This window comes from Microcaecilia unicolor, chromosome 2 (genome assembly GCF_901765095.1).
Source record: "Microcaecilia unicolor chromosome 2, aMicUni1.1, whole genome shotgun sequence".
Lineage (NCBI taxonomy): Eukaryota > Metazoa > Chordata > Amphibia > Gymnophiona > Siphonopidae > Microcaecilia > Microcaecilia unicolor.
Window position 1 is genome coordinate 588,734,689 of NC_044032.1, and position 12,162 is coordinate 588,746,850.

At 45.9% G+C, this 12,162-nt stretch overlaps 1 protein-coding gene across 2 annotated transcripts in view; it reads right to left on the reverse strand.

Annotated features, from left to right (window-relative positions):
- GALNT7 (polypeptide N-acetylgalactosaminyltransferase 7) overlaps positions 1-12,162 on the reverse strand; it is a 376,325-nt gene that overhangs the window by 314,539 nt on the left and 49,624 nt on the right. The gene's annotated exons all lie outside the window — the stretch shown is intronic.

The window sequence follows — 12,162 nt, forward strand, 5'->3', positions numbered from 1 at the left end:
CTCGCCACCCACAGCTGCCACTGGTAACGCTGTCCGGCCGCTGCTGCTTCTTCTGTTGAGCAGCAGCAGCCGCTACAAAAAGAAAAAAAGTGATACATGTTTTTAAACCCAGCCCAAATCATTCGCAAATGCCAGAGTCTTAAAAAGCAGTCTCTGCAGCCACTCCTCCTCTCGCCTCTCACGTCGCTGCGCTCCTCCGGGGTCTTACTCCAGGGGCCTAGCTCAGCAACTCCAGGAGCCACGGACATAGGCAGTCACTCATTAGAACATTGATGGTGAGAATTATTATATAGGAAGTTTTGCCAGAGTCTTCTGGCGCGCATGCAGTGTCTTTTATGCAAAAGCTGAATGTTCTATGTCACAGTTATTAAATGGACTATTTTATGTGTTATATGCATTAAGTCTTATCTAATTTGATTTTTTTTTTAGAACAAAAGATGTAAAAATTGTTGCTTTATATTCTAATGTTTTGTTTTAATCTTACCGTTTTAATCCTATACTATGGATTGTAAACAGCCATGATGTGTGTAATGAATGGTGGTACAACAAACGGTCAATTTAAATAAAATAAAAATAAAAAATACATTTTTGGATATACAGGCACTATGTTAAGGAACTATGTTATGACACTACCCCCAATCTGTACTACAGCATTATATGATTAACACCATCCTTTAACATTTATAAAACCTCCCATAATATTTAAAATTAAACTATGAACTAAGTTTAACAGTTTACTGCCTCACCTACATCTCTGAATCTGTCCTATTTTTCCCCCCAGATTTTGATGTATACCAAATTATAACAGAATACCTTATGGGTTTTATAGCTTTCATTGGCTGGCATGATGATTGATATGATATATGAGAAGCTGTCTTCTCTTTATACCAATTCAGATGTGAAAAGAGCAAACAGCAAATATACTGTTCCGTTTCCATGTGTAAATGTCACCTTGGCTCTGGGAATCTGCAGCTTGTCAATTTCATTAGGACAGTGTTTTAATTGTTCTGGCTCTATGATCAGGCAATAGACTAGCTTAATCAAGTCTGAAACCATTTGTTGAGGAACACTCAAAAAAGGTTACAAGAAGGGAGAATGAACACTCACTGACCTGATATTCCTAGACAGTGGACTATCAAATGGTCCTCCGTGTCATCTCAGAAGAAACAGAAATTTTATTTATTTTTATTTTTGTTGTATTTGTACCCCGCGCTTTCCCACTCATGGCAGGCTCAATGCGGCTTACATGGGGCAATGGAGAGTTAAGTGACTTGCCCAGAGTCACAAGGAGCTGCCTGTGACTGAAGTGGGATTGAACTCAGTTCCTCAGTTCCCCAGGACCAAAGTCCACCACCCTAACCACTAGAAATCATTACCTAGATGATTCCTTTTTATTTAGTGGTGTGTTATCAGTCCAGGGGCTAAGAAAGTAAATGCTAGATAAGAGGTCTCTCTATTTCAAAGCCTACTACCTTAATTGGAAAAGGGTTCTAGCAAGCCCAGATCTGAAAACACTGTCAGCAAATACACTTATCCCGCATAAGCTATGAGTTAAGTCCCCTCTCTCCATATTAGTGGCCAAGAGTTAAAAAGTAAAAAAAACCCTCAACACTGTTTTAAAAAGTGTATAGCACTTTAATGTTTGCATATAGTTGATGTCATAGCTGAGCAGAAACTCAGAAGGGCGAGACCTGACCACTTCTGCTCCAAATGCAGCAGCATCCCCTCTAACAAGGGCATCTAATCTGTAGTGCTTAGAAAATGAATGCATTAATGACCACATCACAGCCTTACAAATCTCTGCCACAGAGACCAGGTGAACTTCTGCCTAGGAGGTTGTCACTCTCCTGGTACAATGGGCGCTCAAACCTCCAAGGGCCTAATGCCCTCTGAGAAGCTATGCTGAACAGGCCACTTCCTTGAACTGCTGAACTACTGTTGCCTTTACAGCAACTTCTCCCTTATTAGGCCAATGAACAAAATGCATAATCTGACCTTTGAAATGTGTCACTTCCAGGTACTGAATCAAGAGCTTGATGCACTTTCAAAAATGCAGAAGCTCTCACCACACGTGAAGAGAACAAATAAATGCCCCTACAAGACTGCGCCTACAGCTCCAAAATGATTCTAGCTGAATAGATGGCCACCAAGAAAACCATTTTAAAAGGCCTGCTGAAGGGGTTCCAATGGGGCCCGGTAAGGGCCAACAGCACCAAATTCAGATCCCACTGGGTCACCAGTGCATGAAGTGGGTGTCAAATCAACTTGAACACGCAAAAATGCACAACATCCAGATAGAAGCAACAAGGAGTAGAGGGTGACTTGCTATTCTCAAGATGGGAGTAACAGATGAAAACAATCTTTACTGATGCGCCAAAGTAAGACCTGACACAGGTCTGTGTTTAGGTGGACTTGCAGCCTGCTTCAGGGGTCACAATAACCAAGGTCAAAGCAGCCATTGTAGGACATAGAAAAACAGTGTTGCTTTGACCTTGGTTACTGCTTGGCAATTCTGCCCTCTGCTGACAGCTCTATTGGTGTTTACAAACATATGTATTGTATACACAGTGCAGTGGTTCAGAAGTTCTGTGACCTCTGAAGCAGGCGGCAAGTCTGCCAAAACACGAATCCATGTTGGGTCTTACTTTGGTGCCTCAATAAAGATTTTTTCATCTGTTACTCCTGTCTAGAGAGTGGCGAGTCACCCTCTACACCTGTGTCTTGTTTCTCCCTAGAGAGGTTTCTTCCTGGTTTCCTGTGGATTCAACATCCGGAAAGGCCACAATAGAGATTCCACCAACTTTGCTGCCACCTGGACCTTGAGTGACTCAAGCACCAGGCCTCAAGCCAGACACCCCTGTAAGAATGACGAGTGCAATGTCTGCCTGCCAGAGGGCCCCTCCCCCCACAACTCCCACTCCCCACACTCTAGCCAGAGCACCAGGCACAAAACACCCTCCAGACCCTGACCAAGGCCAGAGACATGAAGGATTTCTGTGCCATCAGCAACATACAAATGACAGAGAGAAACCCCTTCATTCTCCGGCACTGGCTTACAAGGGGCAAGCCATTAGGGATTTTTATTTATTGAAATTTAGTTATACCACACTAACACAAGGAATATCCAGCTGGTTTACAAACCAAGCGCGTACAATTACAGAAAGATAAATAAACACTAACACATCAAACCAAAGACATAGGACAAACAAAAGGGAGGGAGGCATAGCACAAAAGATTTATCACCTTAAAGACACTGCCACTCTGCAGATCTTCCACAAGAACCAGCCCTTGAAAAAGAAGTCCTGGTCCTCTTGGCAAGGGAATCAGAGGACCAATGAGGAGCCAATTCAGGCCAGCATACCAAGGGTGAGGAGGTCAATTTGGTGTAATCAGAATGACCAGAAATAGGTGCCTCGTAATCTTGCATACCACCTAATCCATCAGGGCCACAGAAGAAGGATATACAGGGGCTGAAGCTCAGGCTATGGTTGCACTAGAGCATCCAGCCCTGCTAACCTGGACACTCTTCTGGCTGAAGAACTGAGGACATTTAGAATTCTGGTGAGATATCACCAGGTCAAACACAGGGACTCCCCAGCACTCTACCACCAGGCAGTTGTCTGGCTATGCTCCCATAGGGCTGGAAGTATTGGGATGCGAGTATACACATCCTTTAAGTCCAGAGAGCATAGCCAATCATTTTTCTGAATCACTGGGAGAAGGGTGCCCATGGAAACCATTCTGAACTTTTATCAGATAAAAAATTTGTTCAGGGCCCTTAGGTCTAGGTTGGGACGCATCCCCCCTGTCTTCTTCTGCACGAGGAAGTAACTGGAATAGAATCCCTGCCCTTCTTCCCCTGGTGGAATGGGTTTGATTGCATGGGCCTTTAGAAGGGCGGAGAGTTCCTCTACAAGTACCTGCCTGTGCTGAGAGCTGAATGAATTAGCTCTCGGTGGGCAATTTGGAAGCTTAAGATGCCAATTGAGGGCGTACATCTAGTAGCGCTATAGAAATGATAAGTAGTAGTAGTATCCGAGATGGACTATTTGAAGAACCCACCAGTCGGAGGTTGTAAGAGGCTACCTTTGGTGAAAAAATCTTAGCCTCCCCTCCACCCAGCAAGTCATCCGGGACAGACATTTTTACTGCAGCTATGCTCTGCTGGAGCCAGTCAAAAGCTCATCCCTTGCTTTGCCTAGGGAGCAGCAGGGGCCTTAGGAGAATGCTGACGTGAATGTGCGCGCTGGGATTGAGCCAGAGTAGGCTGGCGAATCAAAGGATTGTACCTTTGCCTAGAACAATAGTAGGAACCGCTCCTTAGCGTGCCAAAAATCCTAACTGAGAAGGTGAATGTAGAAGGCACCTGGCGGGAGAGAGAAGAGATGGTATCAGTATACTTCTTGATTTGGTCAGCGACCTACTCAACCTTCAAAAAGGTCATCCCCTCGGCAAGGGGTATCTGCCAACTGCTGCTGAACAGAGTATTCCAAGTCAGAAACATGCAGCCATGAAAGTCTGCGCATTGCTATACTTTGAGCAGAGATCCTGGATGCCATAGCAAACGTGTCCTAAGTGCCCCTGGCCAAGAACTTTCGACACGCCTTCTGCTGCTTGACCAACTGGCCAAAAGGCTCAGCATGCTCCAGAGGGAGTGCGTCCATCAAGTCTGACAGCTGTCATACAGAGTTTCACAAGTAGACACTCGTGATGAGCTGGTAGGATTGTATACGGGAGATTAGCATTGAAGACTGGTACATCTTCCTCCCAAAAGAATCCAGGGTTCCATTTTCTCTGCCTGGGGGCGCCAAAGCATAGTCCCTAGTACTCCTGGCTCTTTTAAGAATGGACTCCACCACCATGGAATTGTGAGGCAACTGAGGCCTACTGGGCGTCAACCTTCTTGGGCATTACAAGGACCGACAGAGGGGACCTCCCAGTTCCTGACAAGAACTTCCTTGAGTACCTCGTAGAGAGGTGCAGTCACAGCCTCCTTAGGAGCTGATGTGTAGTCCAGGACCTTGAGCATCTTGGCTCTGGGCTCTGGGCTCATCCTCCACTTCTAAAGGAAATGGAATAGCATCAGCCTTTTCCATTACAAAACATGGAAATGAAAGGTTCTCCAGAGGAGACCGTCTCCTTTCAGGTGGAGTGGAGGGTTCAGAGAGAATCCCATAAGGCTCATCTGAGGAAAAGTATCTGGGATCATCCTCTGAATTCCATAAGCGCTCATTGAGGGCTGACACTGGAAACAGCTGGGGTGCCAGTTGAGGTGCAGGTTGCTGCTGCTTGGAGACAGGCGCATCGGCACCTCCTGTATGAAGGGGGAGCAATACTCCTAGCTCCAACCCTTCCCGAATCATTCAACGCCCTGGAGCTCCGGCACCATGCATCGAGGGTGACTGATGACAATGCTTCTTGGCCTTTCCTCGAAGCGTGTCACCAAGGCTCCTCGGTGCCGACAAAGATGTCAAATCCTCACATTGCCTCAAAGTTGGGTCCGACGATGGATGGTCCCTGGGAGCCTGCACAGCAGGAGGCCTCGAGACAGGAGACCCACTCAATGCTTCACTGCTCCCAGTGTCTAATGGTCTAGAATCAGCCACACTTACCGACACTGGTGCAATGCTCGATGATGAGGAACTGGACTTGGCTCCTCTTCTTTATTGCAACACAGTGAGCAGGGCTATGGTCAGGCCCAAGACACTGCAGACACCAAGAATGGGTGTCCTTTCCCAAGATAGTCCGATTGGATCGGGTACAGCACTTTAAGTCACTGGGAATCTTCGTGGACATTGGTGGGAAAACTGCACCAACTAAGTCAAATGACTTCATGGTGTCCAGAAAAAAGGAAAGGTACAGAAATGAAAACACAGTCGGAAGGCACAAAATAGCTCTCAGACCGGACGAGTGAGGAGAGGACAAAAAAAACACTACCTTCTCCTCACGTGGAAAAAAAGCGAACTGAGATCACGTACGCACAGCGGGCAGGAAGGCGCTCACGCTCCACAAAGCTCTTTTTAGCTTTGGCAAAATGCCAGACTGGGCGACGTGGATCGGCATCACCTACTTGTGAGAAGATAGAAGCCCGATTGTCCTCGGAGAATAAAGTATATCGATCTTAAATCATGAAGAAGTGGAACCTCTGCAGAATGGCAGATTCAACTCCGGCCACCTTGTTGGGATGGACTGTGCAAGTCTTTATTTCCCATTTACTATGTTCATTATGGTGAATATTAAATCTTAATAATAGAGAGACAAAAGAGATAGAAACAGCTCAGTTCTGAGCAATTCACACAATAGGGAAGGTCTGTCAGTGAAGGGGAAAACTGACAATACTAAAGGACAAACATGTAAACACAATTTTTCCCCTTCTTTTTATAGTATACCCTTATTTTCCTTTGCATCTCCCTTTATATTCTATGGGAGGAAATTCATCAAACTTATTTTTTTCTGTTTTACCATGGAAAATAATAGGAACAAAAACCAGGCCTATATTCTGTCCTTTTCATGTTATTAAAGTGCCAGGGCAAAAATCCTAAAAAGAAAACTCATTCTATTGATGCACAGGTAAACTCAAAAACTACTGTATGTGGTTTTCTTGATCATCAGACCTCTCTATATACAGGTTTAACCTTTCCTCAGAAAACATAAGAAGTCAGAGGAATTCTTCAGTAGCACTCCTATCTGGGTTTTTGGGACTTCTCCATGTGGATTCTGAACGGGGTAAACTCCCTTTTATCACCTTCACTCGCAATTGTCATAAGTTTAAAGGTATAGGTCAGAACAGGGGGCCAGATGCACTAAACTTAACAAGCAATTAACGAGACATTAATGAGCAAGTAGTAAACCCCGGCATGCACTAAAGGCCATTTTCCGACGACGGTAGCAGCTAACGAAACAGAATGCAGATGAGCAAATTGTATAGAAACCCCATTGTAAAGAGATGCACTAACCTTTTCCGACTGCCTTAACGCTGGAAAATCTAACAAAAGGTCTGTACCTGTCATTGGGGCTGCGCGGGATTGAAATGTTACAAAAAAAAAAAAAAAAAAAATCGAGGAAAAAAGTGCTCAACCTTGAAGTCTCACAGCGCGTTTAGCTCAGCTCCTCCCCCCCCCCCCCCGAGGTTGTCCTTCACTATATATACAAAAAAAAAGACGAGCTGTGCCTATGGATGTCCTTTATGGACGTCCTTCGCCCCCCCCCGAGATCGCCGCCCATCCCCCTCCCCCCCCCCCGAGATCACCGTCCATCCCCCCTCCCCCTGCATTAAAATGACAGCTTCCCGCAGCCCCGGCCTACCTGCCATCCGAGGCACCGCCCCCGCCGCCCCCCTTGAGGTCGTCACCGCCGCCGCTCCCCCTCCACCCGCCCCTCTCCGTCTGCCACCAGGCCGGGCCCTCACAGCGCTTCTCACCTCTTTGTGAAGGCGCTGCAGCAGGCAACAGCTGATCGCCTCCCTTCGGACTTCCCTCCTTTCTTCCCTGGCCCGCCCTCGTCTTACTGCCAAAAAAGGCGGGGGGGGGGGGGGGGGGGGGGGGGGAATGACAGCCAAAATGGACACCCATCCCAAAAAAAGTCCATTGGCTAAACGGGTTGTGATTGGCTCAGGGACCTTCCAGGTCTCTCAGCTGAGTGAAGCACTGCCAAAAAAAGATGTTTTTATTATTGCGGGGGGAATGACGGCCAAAATGGACGTTTTTTTTGGATGGCCGTCCTCAACTGCACTGTCCTCTGGATCCAGCCGCATCGGAGGGGGTGAGCAGCGCGGCGTCTTCGGGCACCACAGGGAGGCGTATTTGGCATGCGCAGAGCAGCCAGGATAACGCTTGGCTGCAATGCGCATGCTCGACCGGCCGATTGGCCGACGGTTTAACGATGGAATAGAGAATGCAAGTGAGCTACAACGAGCAGCTCCAGCTCATTTGCATTCCCTCTCCTTAATGCAAGCCCGTTCCTTACCGATTCGCTAAGGGAATCGGTAAGGGAAGGGCTCTAACGATTGTTCAGTGCATCTGGCCCAGGGTTAGAAAAATGTTGTGATCCTCTCTCAACAAACAAGGTAACTACTCCTTTCCATAGCGCCTGGCCTGAAGAGATCTGCTCATGGAAGGAAGCTCTCAAATGTTTCAGAACAGAAACTTCTGTGTGAAAGAACAAAAGTTACAGAAAAAAATTTAGCCAAAGTTATTTTGCTGAAGGAGGTGCCAACGAAGTTAATGAATGAATGGTTCACATATTTTTTTCACACAAGGATACTTACTGTTGAATAATCAAATTACAAATATTTTACTAAGTTATTTATTCAACAGTGTTATCTTTCTCTTTTGTCAGGGTTTAGATTAGGAGTTAATCAGGTTTTCAGGAACAATTGACAGAACAGTACATACATAGTAACATATAGGCATATTTTCAAAGCACTTAGCCTTCCAAAGTTCCATAGAAGCCTATGGAACTTTGGAAGGCTAAGTGCTTTGAAAATATGGCTCTAAGTAACATAGTAGATGACGGCAGAAAAAGACCTGCACGGTCCATCTAGTCTGCCCAACAAGATAAACTCATATGTGCTACTTCTTGTGTATACCTTACCTTGATTTGTATCTGCCATTTTCAGGGCACAGACCGTAGAAGTCTTGCCCAGCACTAGCCCCGCCTCCCAATCTCAGCTAACCTTCTGAGGATCCATTCCTACTGAACAGGATTCCTTTATGTTTATCCCACGCATGCTTGAATTCCGCTACAGTTTTCATCTCCACCACCTCCCGCGGGAGGGCATTCAAAATATCTACCACTCTCTCCGTGAAAAAATACTTCCTGACATTTTTCTTGAGTCTGCCCCCCTTCAATCTCATATCAGGTCCTCTAGTTCTACCGCCTTCCCATCTACGGAAAAGGTTCATTTGTGGATTAATACCTTTCAAATATTTGAACGTCTGTATCATATCACCCCTGTTTCTCCTTTCCTCCAGGGTATACATGTTCAAGTCAGCAAGTCTCTCCTCACACGTCTTGTAACACAAATCCCATACCATTCTCGTAGCTTTTCTTTGCAGCGCTTCAGTTCTTTTTACATCCTTAGCAAGGTACAGCCTCCAAAACTGAACACAATACTCCAGGTGGGCCTCACCAACGACTTATACAGGGGCATTAAAACCTCTTTGCTTCTGCTGGTCACACCTCTCTCTATACAGCCTAGCAACTTTTTCGCTACAGCCACCGCCTTGTCACACTGTTTCGTCGCCTTCAGATCCTCAGATACTATCACCCCAAGATCCCTCTCCCCATCCGTACCTATCAGACTCTCCCCGCCTAACACATACATCTCCCGTGGATTTCTACTCCCTAAGTGCATCACTTTGCATTTCTTCGCATTGAATTTTAATTGCCAAACCTTAGACCATTCTTCTAGGTTCTGCAGATCCTTTTTCGTTTTCCACTCCCTCCCTGGTGTCCACTCTGTTGCAAATCTTAATATCGTCCGCAAAAAGGCAAACTTTACCTTCTAACCCTTCGGCAATGTCACTCACAAATATATTGAACAGAATCGGCCCTAGCACCGATCCCTGAGGCACTCCACTACTCACCTTCCCCTCCTCCGAGCGAATTCCATTAACCACCACCCTCTGGTTTCTGTCGGTCAACCAGTTCCTAACCCAGTTAACCACTTCAGGTCCTATCTTCAGCCTGTCCAGTTTATTCAAGAGCCTCCTGTGGGGAACAGTGTCAAAAGCTTTGCTGAAATCTAAGTAGATTACGTCCATAGCACATACTTGATTCAATTCTCCAGTCACCCAGTCAAAGAATTCAATGAGATTCATTTGACACGATTTCCCTTTGGTAAAACCATGTTGTTTCGGATCTTGCAAGTTATTGGCTTCCAGGAAATTCACAATCCTGTCCTTCAGCATCGCTTCCATTACTTTTCCAATAACCGAAGTGAGGCTTACCGGCCTGTAGTTTCCAGCTTCTTCCCTATCACCACTTTTGTGAAGAGGGACCACATCCGCCGTTCTCCAATCTCACGGAACCTCTCCCGTCTCCAAGGATTTATTAAACAAATCTTTAAGAAGACCCGTCAGAACCTCTCTGAACTCCCTCAATATGCTGGGGTGGATCCCGTCCGGTCCCATGGCTTTGTCCACCTTTAGGTTTCCTAGTTGTTCATACACACTCTCTTCCGTGAACGGTGCTAAATCCAATCCACTCTCATTGGTACTTTTGTCAGTCCATCGTGGTTCTTCTCCAGGATTTTCTTCTGTGAAAACAGAACAAAAGTATCTATTTAGTAAATTTACCTTTTCTTCATCATTATCTACACGGCGGTTTGCAGCATCTTTCAGTCTCACAATTTCCTTTTTAGTCATTTTCCTTTCACTAATATACCTGAAGAAATTTTTGTCACCCCTCCTTAACCTTTCTAGCCATTTGTTCTTCCACTTGCGCTTTTGCCAGACGTATCTCTCTCTTGGCTTCCTTCAGTTTCATCCGGTATTCCTCTCCGTGTTCCTCTTTTTGAGTTTTTCTGTATTTCTGGAACGCTAACTCTTTAGCCTTTATTTTCTTAGCCACTTGCTTGGAGAACCATATCGGTTTCCTTTTTCTCTTGCTTTTATTTACTCTCCTTACATAAAGGTTTGTGGCCTTATTTATAGTTTATTTCAGCCTGGACCACTGCCCTTCCACTTCTCGTACGTCCTCCCAGCCCATCAGCTCCTTCCGCAGGTATTCCCCCATTTTACTAAAGTCAGCATGCTTGAAATCCAGGACTTTGAGTTTTGAGTGGCCACCCTCCTCTTCAGCTGTCATATCAAACCAAACCGTTTGATGGTCACTGCTGCCCAGGTGGGCACCCACTTGGACATTTGACACACTATCCCCATTTGTGAGTACCAGATCCAGCGTCGCTCCCTCCCTCGTGGGTTCCATCACCATTTGTCTGAGCAGAGCACTTTGAAAAGCATCCACAATCTCTCTACTTCTTTCCGATTCCGCAGATGGAACCTTCCAGTCTACATCCGGCAGATTGAAATCTCCCAGCAACAGCACCTCTCTGCGTACGTCTGGTAGCGCTATAGAAATGATAAGTAGTAGTAGTTCTTCCCCAACTTTTGAATATCTGCGATCAGATCTTTATCTAGTTCCTCCAATTGTGTCGGGGGTCTGTAAACAACAACCATGTGGACCGAGGTTCTATCCTCTCTTTTTAAGGTGATCCATATTGCTTCTTCCTTTCCCCAGTTCCCTGTCATTTCAGTTGCTGTGATATCATTTCTCAAATACACAGCCTTAGGAGGTTAAAGGGAAGGAAAAGGGTGTCACCAAGGAGGTTTAATGGCATTAAACCTCCTTGGGTGTCACAAACACTCAACTCTATACTGCCTCTGAGCAGGACTGCCCTGAGATTACCTTCAGTTTTATTTTAACTACTACTACTACTATTTAGCATTTCTATAGCGCTACAAGGCATACGCAGCGCTGCACAAACATAGAAGAAAGACAGTCCCTGCTCAAAGAGCTTACAATCTAATAGACAAAAAATAAAGTAAGCAAATCAAATCAATTATTGTGTACAGGAAGGAGGAGGGTAGGTGGAGGCAGGTGGTTACAAGTGGTTACGAGTCAAAAGCAATGTTAAAGAGGTGGGCTTTCAGTCTAGATTTAAAGGTGGCCAAGGAAGGGGCAAGACGTAGGGGCTCAGGAAGTTTATTCCAGGCGTAGGGTACAGCGAGACAGAAGGCGCGAAGTCTGGAGTTGGCAGTAGTGGAGAAGAGAACAGATAAGAAGGATTTATCCATGGAGCGGAGTGCACGGGAAGGGGTGTAGGGAAGGACGAGTGTGCAGAGATACTGGGGAGCAGCAGAGTGAATACATTTATAGGTTAGTAGAAGAAGTTTGAACAGGATGCGAAAACGGATAGGGAGCCAGTGAAGCGACTTGAGGAGAGGGGTAGTATGAGTAAAGCGACCCTGGCGGAATACGAGACGGGCAGCAGAGTTTTGAACCGATTGGAGAGGGGAGAGGTGACTAAGTGGGAGGCCAGAAAGAAGCAGATTGCAGTAGTCTAAACGAGAGGTGACAAGGGTGTGGATGAGGGTTTTGGTAGAGTGCTCGAAAAGAAAGGGGCGGATTTTACGGATGTTGTAAAGAAAGAAACGACAG